Below are 6,319 nucleotides of genomic sequence, written 5' to 3' on the forward strand. Positions count from 1 at the left end.
AACATGGTTTAGATTTCTAAATAAATATTCACCTCATCGCTAGATAGACCTACTCCTGAAAAACTCGTGCGCAAGGCTTTTTGTCCCTACAAGGCCACCGTCATTTACCCGACGGGAGGGGTGAGCGAGTGAGCCCTGCAATCTAGAATTTGACCACTGATGTCACTGTTTTCAACCCATTTTACACACTGGCCCTTTAACTCTTTGGTGTACTCTTTTCTGTTTTTTGTTTTTTTCTCATTTCCTTATGTCAGTTTAAATTGTACAAAGGAAACTAATAATAAAAATGCTGAAAATAATATTAACTTTGAGGTATAGCAGAAGACGTTGCCACGTTCACTGGTCGTTCAGTGTTCTGTTGTGTCCCTCTCTCCTGTGTTCGTCTTGTCATTGTCACCATCATGGATTTGCTGTTTCGTCCCACCAAACTCGTTTGTTTGTCCAAATTGGATTCAGAATGTAGATCAAAACAGGAATTATTCAAGTCTGAGACCATCAACATCTACCATGTAACCATAAACTTTCCGTTGCTAAGAGATTTTTGTGCAGTTTACAAGCTGCTATATTTCAGGAAACATCTTCTTCAGGTTTCCAACGAGTCTTTGTTTGTTTTTGAACAAGGCAGTGCTGTTCTATGTCACAAGATGTGTAATGGCGCCCCCCATCTTATAACAGTAAAAACACGGATTGATGGAATATCTTGTCAATGGTTAACCTGGATATTCCAGATGCCCCGCCCCTAGCAAATTCGAATTTGCTCTGCACGGGGATCAGGCCCCAATGAGCAGAGCCTGGTGAATCGCATAATAGACCAATCAGATCAGTCTATCTGACAGAAACGGGCTCTGGGTGGGCATAACTTGATGATGACAGCGCTGCACCGTGGGAGTCGAAAAGTAAACAGCTAAGATGGCAGCTGCTGAAGGACCGCGTCCATTCAATTTAGCTTTGGAAGAAACGCTAAGTCAACTATACTTATGTTTTTCCTTGAGAGAGGAACAGAAGACTGCCCTAGAAGCCTTTGTTTCCAGGAAGGACGTTTTTGCCGTTTTGCCGATGGGATATGGCAAAAGCATAATATATTAGTTAGCCCCACTGGTCGGCAAACCAATGGGGCTTAGTGCAATGAATACGTCACCTTGTTTTTTTACTCTGATTGGCCATCGTGCTATCCAGTTGCGTGCAGCGGCATTTGAAATGCCTTAGGTAGTGCCGCCCCTTGGGAAGGAAGGGTGTATCGGTGAGGGCCAGACTCAAAATCTTTCTAGATTTAAGTCTGGATTTCCAGGCTAGTCAATGGTGGGAAAGAGTGGGAAAGTTCACCCAAAACATGACGTCTTAACATAACCAAGAAGTTTTGTTGCGTGAGCCTGACCATGACTGCTAGCAATAATAATGTGTTAGAATGTGTCTCACCCAGAGGATGGCTGTGCGTCACATACAGACGCTAAAAAATGCCCTTGGCGTCAATATTTGATGATCTGGGATGAGAACGAGTTGGCTAACCTCAGGCCAGCTTGATTGGGAAGCAGTTGCAGAATTTTACCTGATGATAAATTGATCAAATAAACCAGAAAATCAACTACTGATGTTTTATTTTTACATGTACACCTCCTGATATTAACTTGTCAAGACCATTAAGATTATTAAGATGAACATAAATTGTCTCAGACATGTCTCCTATTTCTCACAAATAAATGTTGTGCAGTCTTATTGAAGTAAAAACATCCTACAGTGTCTCAGCAGTTGTACTTCTGGCAGGCGTATGAATTGCACTGGGCGTACTCTGACTATAAGTTCAACCAAGACATTCATAAAACTTGAACAGTATTCCCAGGAAGGGCTTTGTAAGTAGGCTGGCAGACATTTTCTTACTGGCAAGTAGAGTTGCACCTGTTTTGTGTCTTAGTGTTGCTTTATCCAAGCAAGAATGAACTGTGGGCTAAATTCAAAGCAGAGAGAGGGAGTGGGAGAGAGGTCTTGCTGTCTTCGCTCATGTTCCTCTGACAGCTACAGAGGCATAAGAAGAGTCCTCCAGGTTACAGGTGCCATGCCGCAAATGTCACACAAATAGATGAGCTTGTGGCGCCTCCAACAGTGAGACAGAGAAGGGGTCAACCATGCAATGATGATGAAAACCAGTAATCTACAACATGGGGAGATCGGCAAAAGCTCAGCACTGACATGTTTCAAGGTAGAAAATTGAGGATCAGAAAGTCATTCATCCATATTTTGCCTCCAATATCAAAAGCAGAAGGTCACTTTGGCCTTTTCATGTAGCTGGCAATAAGACACCAGAAACCAACCAGTTCTCTGAGACTGGTAGACTGTTGTTCCTCCCCATGATGAATAACGGCAGAGGTTGGGGATTGGCCCTTGTTTATCCTTCTGCTGGCTTGTCTGTGTAGTATTGTATTGAGTCAATGTTGAGATGACGATTATTTAACAGGATTACCCATTGACATTTGACACATCATATATTTATTGAACTTCTAAAAAAGCTTGTCTTTTTAACAGTGGATTTTCTCAAAATATTTATAGAATTCAACTGTAAAACAGGCTGGAGGTGAAGTAAACATGTCTGGCCGAGAGTGAGTTTGGGCTTTTAGGGAGGAAAGCGCACAGCTGTAGAGGAAAGAGAAGCATTTGATCTATAACACAAAACAAAATGAGAGTATCATTTCGAAACTGAATGGCGCACGAGAATCGTTTTATCTTGATTGTCTTGTTTTCATTATTGTTTGGAATTCAAAACCCTACTTGAAAATGAAATTTGCTTACTCACCCAGCCCACCCCCACCTGCTTACACAAAATGCGCGGCCTGACCTGATACCACAAATCCTACGGTAACCATTTGCTGTTCAATTTATCAGGTTAGGTAGCAGGTTTAAATTGATTACTTGGGGTTATTTCACATATGGGAAACTAACTACCCCTAATGGTCGCCCAAATGGTAGTCAAACCAGAAAGGTCATTAGTTGGCAAGATTTCATTGGTCGTTTTGACAAATGTGAAACTCTACTAGGAGCTGTGCCTTGTCAAAATAAATCAAAACCTACATGACTGGACCATTTGGAAATTTAATGTGAAAGGACAGACACAGGAAGTGGCAACGCTCAGCAGTCAGACAGGGGCCACGTTACAAACCAATCACAGCCGACCGATATCTTTCCCTTCTTCTGTAAATATTCAGTCTGATAAATACGGAAAAGTTGATCATGTTAGTGCAGGGCTACCCAGAGCTTTACATCTGTCCCACGGACGACAGGCCTACACACTTATACACAGCATCTGGAAGAAGATCAGCTCTGTACTCAGGATTTCAGGTAAATAGGCTATACAACCTCAGAGGGAACCTGATTGTGCCTAGTGCTCGACCTTGCGTTTTCAAGGCGGCTAAAGACGCGGCATGTGTACGGTGCCTAATTTCCAGGGCTGGTACCTGCGGTTATTCCACAGGCTAGTTAATAACATGTCGGGCAGGAAATCCAAAGTGTGGGATCATTTTGAGAAGGTGAAGGACGAACCCAAGGTGATATGTAAACTCATCTTCATTGGTCGACTACAAACATGACGTATCATCTGAAACATGGAAGTAGCTACATGCCCATTAGCCCACAGCGTCATTAACAGGCGGCTCGCTCAGTGTGTGACGTGCACTTGTAGATAAAATATAGGCCTATATTAATGAAGGTTCATTAGTACGGTTTTGTATTTCTCTGTAATGTAGCACAGTGTTAACAATGTTACTGATACTATTCTTTCTCACACCTTCAACTCAAACCATTGTGTTGCCCCGCCCAAAATATATCATTTCATAATTAAATTAATATCGTAAACAAGTAGGCGACTAGTCGACTAATGGAGCTAAATGACGACTATTGGTCGACTAGGAAAATTCTTTGTCAGGGACAGCCCTAACTGTACTTTTGCTTATTCTCATAATACTGAGCAGTATTTCTCCACAGTTGAAGCGGCTCTCATAATGCAGCTGGTGCACAGTCGACACACAAAGTCAGCAGTCAGAGGGTTAAAATGTTAAAACACTCAATGAAAGTACTATTGTTATTCACATTTTATTTTAATATATTTATCATCCAACCCCATGATCTGACCTGCATGTTCTTTTTTTGTCATTCACCAGTTAGTCACGGGTACCCGGCCCGATGCAGTACTCTGATTGCATATTATTATTACCTTTGATAAGTAACAGAATGACGTGTCCTATGGGTTAGTTTGTAAATGTGTGAAGAATTAGTCAAAAAAAGGGTTGAGTTTTGTCATTTTTTAAATTCAGCTGCCTGTGGGGGGGGAAGTGCTACAAAAGTTGTTTACTTGTTCCTGATTGGTCCAGAGTGGAGCTGCATCCTTTACAGAGGGTGACATGTTTACCGTTGCCTCGTTTTGAGAGGCTCATTCTACCAAAGTATCACAGTGGACTAAGTGACAGTTCCCGAGGGATTTACTTGCAACCTTTTCATTCACTGTCACCGCTGTCACTTTTTAAATCTACTGCAGCTCCACCAATTAATGGTTCATAGTAAAGTGGTGCTGTATGTTCCATAGAATACCTCTCATTATTTTGGAGCTGTTTGTTCAGTTACAGCAGAGTCACTGGTGGCTAGAGCTTAACAGATGAGGTCTCTCTCTCTGAGCAGCTGTTGCAGGTTATTGATGACCTCATTAGAATGCTGCCTGCGGCACGACGGCTGACTTTGAAGGACTTCCCATATGCAGTGCCACAAACCGCCAACGAAGCCCATGCCACTCGCTTCGTGCCAAACAGCGTTTCCTAACGGTCTTTTAGTCGGGGAAGTCAAAGGCAATGCTGTGGAATTGTTGTGGGGGTCCCAAATCTTCTCTCAAACCTGGAGGCTTTTTATTGCAAAGTGCGACTTGAGCGTTTGGAGGAGTTCCAGTAAGCAGCTTTCCAGGTCCCGTCCCTGACACATATTAATTTCAGTCCCCTTCATTTAAATCAACAATACAAAATTAGATTTTTTAAAAATGTAATCTGTCATACATTACACATTATATCTTCAAATCCATTGTTGTGAACAGACTCATAAACTGATTTACTCAATTATTCCATGTCACCGAAAAGGTGATACACTGTCCCATTATGCTTGGCTACAGGTGCTGTCTCTTTATCTTTTATATTTGAGACACTAGCTTGCATTAACACAGCCTCATTGAGCAATAATGCTCTGTAATTAAATATGACTTTACATTTGGCCTTACCCATAAACACAGGCAACAAGGAGCCACAAAAATAAAACACAATGGGGGACATAAATTGTTATTTTCAGTGCCTACACATTAACATTTTTGTAGCTTTGTGTGGATATTAAAACCAGTCTTGCACAACGGAAGTCATCAGCCATAAATACTGAGAGTGAGACACACGTTTTAATCATGCACTTTACGGCTACAGTGTGTGGCTCGGTTTGCAACTGCATATTTAGTGTGTGGCATAAGGTGACGTTAGTTTACTGTCTGAAACCGGGGAAACGGTGCCAAAATCTATTACAGGAGCCAGATTCACAACCAACTCAGTATGAACATGTATCAGAAAATCACTTAAAAGACTTACATGAATAAATTAATAACTGTAAAGAAATTACATTCATTATTAGGGGTGTAGTGATTGTGAAATTCTGGGCTGACACCAGTACTGATGTATAAATAACAATTTGGTTGATAGCCGATTAGTGGTGTTTTTGTCGTTGTTTATTTTGTTTTTGTTATTTATTCCCCCTTTTGTACAAGAAATCTTCATTTTAAAAAATAAATGAGCACTTTTAAAGTCATTTCGACCGTCATTACACTACTTTTTAATGAGCACAAATTAATTTCTAAATTTAAATATAGTCTTCTGTCACATGAAAAACATAATAATAAATAATAGCTTCAAATGCATTTTTACCATAATACTGTATAGGTTAATTCCCTCCTTAAGATCATCTTTATATTCCTGTAAACACATCGACAAATTTCTCCTTCAAAAAACTTGCCCAAAACTCTTTTTTTTTTTTTTTTTACGAGATTACATTTGAACACATCATTGCACATTATCATTATTTACCTCTGCCCAATTTTTTACAGAATAGACCTTGAAAGCAGCATAATGTCACTCAGTGCAACCTGTGTTAGCTGTTAGTTTCAGCTGGCTGCTAACAGCTAATGTTAACTAGCTCTCCGACTGTGTACCCTGCCATGTTGATACTGAGTTCTCTGCATCCTTTCATCACAACGAGGTCCAGGGGAAGATCTCATTTCATCCCAAACATGTTTTCTATTGTCCCCAGGATGACAAGA

Source organism: Epinephelus moara, chromosome 6, assembly GCF_006386435.1.
Source record: "Epinephelus moara isolate mb chromosome 6, YSFRI_EMoa_1.0, whole genome shotgun sequence".
Taxonomy (NCBI): Eukaryota; Metazoa; Chordata; class Actinopteri; order Perciformes; family Serranidae; genus Epinephelus; species Epinephelus moara.